Source organism: Thermobia domestica, chromosome 2, assembly GCF_964235325.1.
Source record: "Thermobia domestica chromosome 2, izTheDome1.hap1.1, whole genome shotgun sequence".
Classification (NCBI taxonomy): Eukaryota; Metazoa; Arthropoda; class Insecta; order Zygentoma; family Lepismatidae; genus Thermobia; species Thermobia domestica.
In genome coordinates, this window is record NC_137455.1 from 237541661 (window position 1) to 237554239 (window position 12579).

Sequence of the window (12579 nt, forward strand, 5' to 3'; positions counted from 1 at the left end):
GTCAGAAATTGTGCACCCAAATTTCTGATCTATAAAAAAAGGTTTGGAAACAGCTTTAGTGTATTTAATAATGTTTTATAGGTATTATGTGGCTCACCTAGTATATTTTTAATAATTTTCATTGTCTTAATAAGTTATTCACTATTTTTTTAAATGTAGATAAACTTAGTGAAGAGCCTTAAGTAATGCTTACATTTAAAAAAATAAATAAATGAATAATTTGTTAAACTCATAAATGTTGTCGAAGGGAAGTGACGTTCACTTACTCATTATTTCTTGAGTTCAATTTTCTTTTCGATATCTCATCATTTTAAAATGGCTGTGGTTACTACGCCTATCGTATTAATTTCATTTCTGTAAACTATTATTGTTTGCCTTTTAATGTCTTATCAACAAAGTAGAGAATATTTAATGTGCATTCCTGCAAATGAATTCTGTTTATTCTCTTGTTTCTCTGCAGTAATTGCATAAAGGAATCTTAATTGTGTCATTTCGTATAACACAATAATGGAATTGTTACGTATTTGATACCTCGTGCATAGCTTTTATAGATTCCGATTCGTTTGCATTTCATTCTACGATTTAATCAATGTGTAAAACAATGTAGACAATGAAGTACACATACAGTAGGTACCGATGAAAATATAGCAGAAGACAAAATATAGCGTAAATCATAAAGCTGAAGATAATAATAACGACGTTTTAGTGCAAGGATAAATTAGCAGTAATGTTAGTAATATGTATTATCCAGTAATAGAACTTACTGAGAAAATGAAGGCTGATACACATAAGGAAAGTACTGTAAATAATAGCAAAATACAATGTCCAATTCGACAACCAGAGTTAGACATCCTCTTTCCAAACTCAGTAGTGGTGATATTTTACGTGTAACATTGCACAAGTGGATGGTAAATATTAGAATCAAGGTACGAATTCTAACAGATTAAAACTTAATTTGAACAGTAATAATCGATAAAACACGTCAATATTTAAAAATATAGACCAGAATCCAAAGACATGCAATAATAAACGTCCTACTAATAAAAATAATACATTTACACTCTTTCATTAAAATACACATAGTTTTAACACAGATAAACAACTACAATTACATGATTCGTACAGAGATGTTGAAATTCGTACAGAGCACATATGTATAACAGAAAACCATTGGCATAGAGATGATGAGATTGAGTATATTGCATTTCCAAATTTTACCTCTGCAGCAAGATATTGTAGAACTAATCTGTCAAGAAGTGGATCATGTATTTTTGTTAAAAATGAAATGAAAGTTTAAAAAAGTGTATTAGGTTTGAAGAATTTAATGAAGAAAGAGTTCTAATGTAGTATAATAGAGATATATTTGCAAAAAATATGCATTTGTGTATATAGGATGCCCGACAGTAACATTGAAATATTTATCAATAATATAGATAAAATACTGGCGTATTTTCATGGTAAGAAATACATTCCAATTATTGTAGGTAATCTGAATGTAAATTTCCTAAGTGAAAAACTCAATGAAGGTTTTGAATCCTTCCTTCAAACACACAATTTAACACCCACAATTAAATTACCTACAAGAACAGTGGCGTCGGAAGTATTTTTCAGCTGGGGGGTAGGGGGGGGCAAACTGCTGTCTTGAAAATAGACACGGGAATGTAACATAGGTAAGATAATACAAATATATGTTTGTAATGTAACAATAATTTGATTTGATTTGTTAATAATAATAATAATAATAATAATAATAATAATAATAATAATAATAATAATAATAATAATAAATGAAGCTGTAAACAGTTTCGTGAGAGTGAAATTTCCATCTATTAGAGGCATCTTAGTTTACATCTTTAGATTAATTAATCCCGTGTCAGTTTTGTGCTGAATTTTGGTCTGGTGCAGAAATTCTAAACCACTGAAATCAGAATTAAAAACATATAAAATTGTAAAAATTGTACTGCTCACAGTGACTGTTTGTAAGTACAAATTTTACCATTTTATACACTGGTACATATTTTAAACTTTATTGGGCATGGTCACACGGACACTATTAAAATGAGGAAATTAAAATTATATTTTTTTAAAATCCAGTTCTGGTGTTGCAGTACACTGTAATATTAGAAATTGCTATTCAGAAGTACAAACTTTGTAGCACTTTGTAGTAGAAAGTAACTTACACATTATAAAACAGGCTACTGAGCTCAAAATTTAAAGAAATGTGATAAATCTATACTCTTAAAACGATTAACAGAGAGTGAAATAATCATCATCACTATGAAACAAATGAAAAGTTCGAATTCGGCAGAGACTGATGAAATATATAGAAATTTGATAAAAAATGTTAAACCAGTTATTTAACCAAATATTTAGTTAAACCATTATACTATCTCTCAAATATTTCACTCGCCACAGGAACCTTTTCTGACAAAATAAAATTACTAAAGTTAAATTATCACACACACAAAAAAAATAAATAAATAAATAAAAATAAAAATAAAAACGCAATGAAATATAAAACTATAGACTGATATCATTGCTACCAATTATAGGTAAAATTCTGGGAAAAGTAATTTTCAATCGGGTAATGGGTTTCATTTATAAATACTGTATTTTATTCAACACACAAAGGTTTCTTGAAAGGTAAATCCATAGGGACAGCAATTCATTTCTAGAAACCTGTAGAAAGTTGCTGGATAAGAAAGAATTATTTACAGAAATAATTTTGGCCTTTGGTTTCTTAAATCATAATATATTGCTAGAAAAACTTAGTTGCTATGGTATTAGAGACCTAGCGAATAAATGATTTGAATCATACTTCAAAAATCGGAGGCAAGTAACTGAAATCACAGGAATAATTAATAATGAAAATAAAAAATGTGTATCAAATGAAGAAATTATTAATCTTGGGGTACCACAGAGATCAATTCTAGGGCCAGTTCTCTTTCCTCTTTTATACAATGATCTTTCTGAAAATATTAACACTTCATGTGTGACTTTATATGTAGATGATACAAATATCATAGTTAGTGGGAAAGATAAAAGCGAAGTGGCTTCAAATTGCCAAACGGCAATGAACCAACATTTAAGTTGGATAAATAAAAATGGCCTAATTATTAATGCAAATAAAACATGTGCCTTAAATTTTGATAATGTTAAAAGTAAACAAGCCAATACAATAATAAGAATAAATAATAAAGCAGTTAAATATGTAGAAACTGCTACCTTTCACGGAGTTAAAATATCTAATAATTTTAACTACGAACCACATATAGAACATGTAAGAAGTAAGTTAAATAACGTAACGTAAAAGATTAAGGTAAGAAGATTAACGTAAAGATTAACGTAAAAACAGCTAAGTGTATATATTACTCAAATTTTCATTCTGTAATAAAATATGGATTGATGTTCTGGGGAAATACACCTAAAAGTCTTGTCATCTTTAGGCTACAGAAGAAAGTGGTAAGGATACTAGCAGGAGTAGAATGGAACTCTCGTTGTAGAAATATTTTTAAGGAACTTGAAATAATGACTCTTCCTTCAATGTATTTGTTCGAAATATTAATATATTTGAAAAAAACACAGTAGTGAATTTATTGTTAACAAAGGCATTCACAGATACAACACAAGAAGTAAAGAAGACATTCACTTGTATATACATAGAACAAATATATATAATAAATAAGTTCCTCCAAAGGTACTCTATTATACACTCTACTTCCATCATGTATAAAAGAAATGAGGTCTCTGTAAACAGCTTCAGAATCTTACTTAAAAGGTACTTGATAGAGCAATGCTTTTACTCTGTTGAAGAATACGTGCAAAATAATTCATATGCTTAAAATTAAATGTATGTTAAGTAAATTAGTGAATCTATAAGAATCCATATATAATAATAGTATATATGTTTATGTATATCGGTATATGTATAACTGACATGTCCAATTTCCTTGTATGACGAAGAACGGATGCAATAAATTATGATTGCCATAGAAAAATAAGTTCTTGCTTAATTAGCATTGTAAGTTTAAAGTGGTGGAAAAGACATGTGTATTAGAATCATATGTTATAAAATACAATCAACTTCAGGGGATTACTGAAATGAACATACAAGACCTGTCACTTAATTAAATCTTAGGGTGATGACCTTGGTGTTTATGTCTTCCTTTTCATATCGCTGTAGAAGGCATTTTCGTGACCAACAAAACGTATGGAGATGCAGAAGATATAAACGAAAATTTTATACATGACATGAAATTTAGGAGCGTCCCATTTTTCTTCACAGTTAGAATGCTTTTGAAACTCTCTGTCACTACTATTATATTCCTTGTTGAGCCCGCATAAGCTTCACTGGCTGGGTTCATTGTGTTCGTATCCATTATATATAACATGGAGATTTTCAATTAACATTATCATTTTTCACATGCGAGTACTTTCGTATTACGACGCTTCATATTATTAAACTCGGAATGACACAAATGGAGACTAGACTAGTTCTAAACCAAGATTGTTATTATAGTGGACCATTCTCGTGTATGACAATTTTCCATTATTGTCTGGAGCATTAAACATCTGGATTATTAAATAGCAGCTGAAGTTTTACCTGCATGTAATTGTTTACATAGGATCGCCGCGCACGCTCCTTTGTTTAAAAGTGTTGAATTTTGAACACTGTGTAGACAATAGCGTCATTTGATTTTTCCAGGAGAAAAGGAAGCAAGATCCTCCACCGACATATGAATTTAATGTTTTTATCAGTATATTAGTATACAATTCATAAAAAAGCAAGTATTTTTCTAACTCAGGGAGGGAGTAATTGCCCCTATGCTCTCCTCAAATAACGTTTCTGTGAAGAGACATAAGTCTTTTGGTGACGATATGTCTGAAGGCACAATGATAATACCAAAAAATCTAAGGCATTGGCTTCGTCATTTGCAACTGTTGGCAAGTAGACATCCGAGTTTAATATGGTATTGAAAGTATCGAAAATGACACACGAAGTATACAACCAACGTCTATCACTCCATGATTAATAAATCTAATCTAATCTGTATGTGAAGTTTGGCGAAAAGATAATATTTCAGGTTTTCTGGTATGCAAAACATATCCTTCCCATTAACTATCTTTCACCTGGTAAAATCGTCACCACTAAATATTATGGAAAACTTTGACACCACCCACTGGAGAAAAGCCGGGATTATCGAAGAATAAACTCTTCTTACGTGTCAACAAGTTCACCTTGGGGTATAATGTACTGCCACAGTCACCTTGCTCAGAAGACTTGGTTTTATCAGACTTCCATCTCTTCTCGAATCTGAACAAGACACCCTGATGGATTTCGATTTTCAGACTTCGTTCAACTAGACTTCCATCCCTCTCGAATCTGAAGAAAACATCCTGGTGGATTTTGATTTTCGTCGGACGAGCTTAAATTACCAATGCAGGCTTGGAGGAACCTGACTTCTCGATGGCTTAAAAAAGAAAAAAAGATACTAATTATGCAATAATTGCAAATTTTGACCGAAGTGGTGAAACTTTTCCAATCGCACCAGCCGTTTGGACTTCAAATTGGTAAGGACACCATGTTAAATGAAAAAGAAAATTTGCTAGTTCAGTAGGCTGTTCTTTTGAACCCTCACTATATCAACAATACAGCATTGTTGGGAAGCGAATTTAAGGATTCTAAGTTCCCCCACACAACAATGTGAACGTCCCAGCTTTGATTTTTGCATGCCCTTATAATCCATTCGAACTGTCTGCTAAATCATTAACGTTCTTTCTTATTTCACACAAGGTGGCTTACCAGTATGGAGCCTTAATGACTGGTGAGATAAAAAAAGTTCACTATTTTAGATGGAAAATCATCTATTTCCAATAACTTTTAATGTTTTCCATTTACACGTATCTTTACTCATAACGAAGTTGGTATATGGCTCCAAACTATTGATACTCCTGGCATATATAGACACTTATCAATTTAATGGAAACACATGGAATTGGAAACACGACCAATGTTTGGATTGACAAAGGTTAGGTAACGAGTACTACGTAAGAAGCAGAAAAGGCAGTGTGGAGTAAACTGAGCAGACAATGATAGTGTAAAATGGACAACCTCTATGATTTCCAGAAACAGCAAATTGTTGGCGATCGGTTATATCGTCATATAGTCGAGCGTGATGAAAGTGTTGTTTGTGTCGTAAGAACAGTGTTCAAGACGATGACAGCCTACAAAATTCACGACAAAACCACATCGGTAAAAACGAACAGTGATTGGAAGCAGTGTTTCCTGGTAAACACTCGAGAGGGCTTTGTCTGACCTGGAGTTGACAAGCTTAGAGAAATTAAACTGCTACTACCAACATACCAAATACACTTAAGGACGAAAATAAAAGTCTAATGCTGTGTCACTTCCAAGTTGCACAGATTGGTGGAATTTGAACCATACAGAGAAAGTAATGCTACAGTATGATTCAGAAAATAACAAAAAACAAAACACGTGATTAAAAGAATAAAAACGCCATTTTATACAGAAGTAATAACTTACACTGAAATCATAGTGACTCATGATACCTCTAACATTACAGACGGAGTGAAATTGTCCTTAAAAGAGTACGTGGTCACCACGGACAGAGATGAATTCTATGGAACATGCTTCCATGTTGCTCACAAATGACATTTCAATATCAGACGACAATGAGGCCAGCAATAGTGACTTCACATTGAATGAAACCAGCACCAGTGCTGTATTAGAGTATGGTGCTCAGCAGACTAAGATGGAATGAGATTCCATTTCTTGTTTTCCAAATCAAGCACCAAAAAGAGACATGATATGGGAACACAGCATGTATGAATTAGATCAATGTGATAGTTAGGGACAATAAGAGTGTTCTCCTTAAAGTTATTCTCGTGATGTAAAATGTATGATTGTTCTAATGAAACATTGACGGTACATGATTATAATAGCAGCTTATCTTATAAGGTACTGAAGGTATATATACAATTAATACATTTTTCTTATTTTGTTAGGATACATCACAACAATATAGCCTACTTTGTTCTAACTTTGTTACAATATTTTTGTCATTAACATTCGATTTTTCATTTAACATTTGCAAAAAGGCGTTTATGGTATGGAGTGAATTCAACCAAATTCTCAGGAGTAATTATACTCATACTTAATAGATCTTGAATGATGTTAAAAGAAAGAATTCTGCTTGAAAACGAAAGCAAATAAATTTTTATTGATAACTAGCTACTAATATTTGCTTCATTCCTAGCGAAAACATCCTGTATTTATTTTTATATTTAGAATAAACACATGTAGTACGCCCCAAAAGTACTTAAATGAGCACATGCCCTCCCTGTGCTTCTGTGGCACTTTTTAATAAGAAATTTCTTTTAATACACCGAAATACATATATTTAACTAGAAAATATTCAGAAATAATTTTTTGATGCAGTAAAAAAAATCAGGTCTGTAGAGGTTAAGCCGTGCATGTGCACATGTGCATTTGCGTGGATGAAGCACACATTTATATAATCCGTGCTTAAGCTCTTATGTACACATGTGCATTTGCATGGATGAAACACAGGTATATAACTCGTGATTAAGTCGTGCACGTGCACATGTGCATTTGCGTGGATGAAGCACATTTAAATAGGCTACTGTACATGTGTATGACACGTCCATAATACCGTGCAAGTATATACTTTTACTTTCATTCTCCTAGTATTTAAAACATTCAATGTGGCTATAGTATTTTTGATTGAAAGTTGTCGTTTATCCTCCAGGCGGTGTTATAGAGACTTTTCGACTAATGACAGCTGAATGACTTTAAAAACTCCGTAACGTCCGCTGAGCTAGGATATAAGATCAACAGGTGGCAGCACTGCACTGATGTAACTACTGTCAGACAGTTCATAGGCTTACAAAATTATTTTCGTGACCGATTACAGCAGAACACTTTGCGTTATTTCTTCCTTAGCAAACATGTCAAATATACTACCTAAAGCTTTGCTCATTGCAAATAACAAACTCCAAAAGTAAAATTCTCACTGACAATTGTTAGTTACTTCTTATATACTTGGAAGGTGATATCTTTCGCGCAATATACTCATCAGCTTGACGTACCATACGTCACAAGCTGTCTTTTGTACCTAGCCTAGCTGGGAAGTGTTAACGTGCCATCGAGACCAGCACGCATACGCTCTCACTGGGATTGACAGCGCTTTTCAGTGCTGGAGGGTGAAATCTATCATCATCATCGTTACTCACCTGTAGACGCATCACATCTTTCATTCGGGCATTCGCCCAAGGACGGATTTTACGATGGCGGACTCACGATTAGGCACAGGAAAAACGACAAAAGGCAAACATCAGGGATTACCTCAAGTTCTTGGTGGACCATCCGAGAGTCCTAGGAAGACTCAGCTTCGGAAGGATCCCAGGCAATGCCATTCATCCAGTAAATCCCAGCAACGCCGAGGTTCTCAAGCTTCTATTGCTTCTGCTTCTTCCATTGTATCGTCGGATTCCGTCCGCAGCAGATCACCACCAGCTCCGAACACTAGCTATTCCGAACGCCTTCAGCAATCTCCACCATCTAAGAAACAGCATGTTGCATCTACATCTGATCTAGATCAGATTCCAATGGACACAGCTGCATCTACCAGCGGTAACAACGCGCCTTCATTATCTTATAATTATTCCATGCTACTCACCAATTTCGATACGAAGTTCAGCAACGCGAAGTTCGTCGCAATCCAATTACGTAAATATCTTCCAAGAGCTGCGATTACACAAATTCTGCATACTAGAAATGGCATCATTCTAAAAACATCCGATCCAGCTCTTCTTACTAACATTAAAAACAAGGTGCCTATTGATACCTTTGGTCGGGACGCAAAGATTCAAGCACTGTCATCATCCACTTGCAAGCAGCCTCCACCTCCGAAACGATCACCATTATTATCTGTAGTCATCCGTGGGGTCGACCCATCTTATACAGATGACGAAATACAAGACGAGCTCAAGCTGGAGGGTCATACCATCACTAAAGTCTTGCGAATTCGTAATGACCAAGGACCTACATACATGGTTCGTGTCCTAACCACTCATCAAGACACTATCGATGAGTTATTAGCAGCAGGTGCTTACATTTACAATCATAGACACCGTGTTGAACCATCGAGGACACCTGTTCCTATGCCAGTTAGGTGTGAACGCTGTCAAGTATATAATGCTCATCTTACATCTGATTGCAAAAGCTCAAGTAAATGCGGATATTGTGCAGGCCCGCATACCACCCGAACTTGTAGCAACCTACAGTTACCACCTAAATGTGCTACTTGTAATGATCAGCATCCGGCATATAGCTACAAGTGTAAAGCAAAACCGGAACCTATACAAGATCACCCAGAACTCGTAGTTCCACTACGACCACCAGCACAAGCCCATGCCACTCCACATCCGATTGACGCACCTGTTTCGTTAGACCAACTCCTGACCTTCCTGACTTTAGCTCTACAGAATATCCATCCTTTTATCAGGCCTCACATACTCCAACAAATCATTCTTGCGACAAAAACCACTTTCCATGTAAATTTCACAGCCACTTACTCAGGAAACACTGTTCATTTTCATAAATCTCAAACAACTACTCTCGACTAGTTTACTTTATAACATGGCTGTTACTTTTCTGTTTCTAAATATCCGGTCTTTACCCAAAAACAAACTCTTATTTGAACAGCTCCTTCTTGAGGAACATGTCACAGTGTTCTTACTAAACGAAACTTTTCTGACAAGATCTCGAACATGTCGTTTACCACGATACACTATGCTGCACGCTGAAAACCCTATACCTGCACTCCGTGCCAATGGGGGAGTGGCCATTGGAATTTCGCCGCATATACCGTTTCGTCAACATCATTATACAACGACACCTCTTCCGGAATATCTCCTCGTCACTGTCTATTTCAAAAACGTCATCATCACACTGGCAACAGTATATATCAGACCCAACCATCCTCTACCAGAGCATTTCGTACAATACATATCTAATACCTATAAGACTTATCTTATCATGGCTGATTTCAATATGCATAGCCGCACCGATGGCGAGAGGACAAATTTTGTTAACTTCATTACGACCAATACCACTGGAATCATACTTGATCTTCCACGAGCAACCCGTCCCATTTCCAACTCAAAGCCTGACATAGTCATCATCTCCGCAAACCTCATTTCATATTGCACGGTAGATATTCTTGATCTGTTGGGAAGTGACCATGCCCCAATTAAACTCACCTATCAGCCAAATACCACCACCAGGCATAGCTCATCTGCACCACTCCGCTTAAGCGTTCGTTACGATAAGGCCAACTGGGATAACTATCGCACACACATCTCTCACCTCACAGATCATCTTACTGAACCACATACGGGTGAAGATTTAACTGTTGTCGTTGATACTATTACCTCAGCTATTCAAGAGGCCAGTCATTTCTATATTCCAACCACCAAATCTCGTCCATATCAGCCTAAACTTCCGCCGCAATATCTCACACTGATCCAACGCTCACGCCAGTTTTATCGAGATTATCTTCGCACTCGCAACCCTGAAGCACTCCGTCATCATCACCAACTACAACGCACAGTTCACAATTACATTAAAGCTTATAAACTTCGAAAATGGGTAAACACATGCAATAATCTATCCGAGACTTCTCATCCAACCAAATTTTGGAACCGTTTCAAGGCATTATGTGGCCAATTTACTAGCACACCCTATCCGATTCTCCAAGGCGACACACCTGTTTCCACCAATAGTGATAAGGCAAACGCTTTCGCAGATCACTTGCAAGAGATTTTCACGCCATCATCCGGCAATACTCCAGTCACTGCAGATAGGCTTAACACGTCCACACCGCATCTACAACCAAACACCGCCCATCTCTTACCGCCAGACACACCCATATCTAATCCTATTAGCGTTCACGAGATCTCTCAGGTTCTCCACAATAAACGAAATACTGCACCTGGTCTCGATAATATAACATACCGCCATATCAAAGAGTGTCCCGCTTTGTTATTACTTCTCCTAGCTAATATTTATACCTTTATCTTCCGCACAGGCTTCTTTCCTTTAACATGGAAAATCTCTAAGACACTCATGTTTCTAAAACCAAATAAACCACCCCAGAACGTTTCATCATATCGTCCTATTCAGCTAACTTCGACTTTCAGTAAGATCCTAGAACGCATCCTGGTCAAGCGCCTACATATCTACCTAAACGATCGCAGCTTAATTCCTATCACACAAGCCGGCTTCAGACCCTCTTTTTCTATCAACGATCAGATTTTAAGACTCACATCACTTATTACTCAACATTACAATTCTGCAAAACCATCCTGTCTAGTCCTATTTGACTTAGAGAAGGCGTTTGATAAAGTTTGGCACCACGGGCTCATATACAAACTTCTACAGTTTCGACTCCCCATGTGCTACATCCGCCTAATATTTAATTTCATCACCAATCGTCTCGCCTACATATCCATTCATGACTGTTTATCGCATCCGATCTTTCTACTTACTGGAGTGCCACAAGGGTCTGCATTATCTCCTTTACTCTACCTCTTGTACGTCGCTGACATGCCCAGACTACCTGATAACGTTCATCTTTTTCAATATGCCGATGACACGGCTTTCCTTGGACTCGGAAACTCTATCCAACAGATCAATACCGTTCTCCAGCTTGCTATAGATCGTTTCAGTAACTGGTGTAATCACTGGAGACTTACTATTAACGCAACAAAAACACAGGCCATGGTCTTCTTACCTCCACGACGCTCTTCCAGAGTACGCAGAAACCCACGTCGCTTATCTCTCCATGTTGATCAAGTACCGCTTCAGGGCAAAAATACAGTAACGTATCTGGGAATTACCTTTGATCGCCATTTTACATGGTCGCAACATCTGAAAACAGTCACTACTAAAGCCTATAATCGCATCAATCTTTTGAAACGTCTTACTGGTACTACCTGGGGTCTGAAGCCACACACAATCCTCAACACCTACAAAGCTTTCCTCCGACCAGTTTTGACATATGGTTTCACTGCCTGGATAGCCGCCCGACCTCAATACTATCATAAACTTTTCATCTTAGAACGCCACGCTTTCCGTATAGCTTATCGCATCAAGCTCCCTAGCCCTACGGAGGAACTCTACCGCCATATTACTTTTCCAATTCTGAAATTTCACCTCGAAAAACTGCGGCTAACATATATCTCTAAACGCTTTCAAACTCGCCACCCATTACTTCAAGATACAATGCATTACTTAGCAGTTCATCCCACACCTTACACCTACTATTATCCACCACTCTCTCTACTGTTTACATTATATCACTATACGCTTCAACCACCAGACCCAGCTTTGCGATTCATATCAGAATACGTAGTTCACGATCATCTACCTCTCATCCATCCATCATTTTCCGCACAGTAACAACCTTTGTTTATTAACTTGGGCTCCCTATGTTCTCATCAGTGCCTAGAGCAGCCCCTAGGCTGAAGAACAAG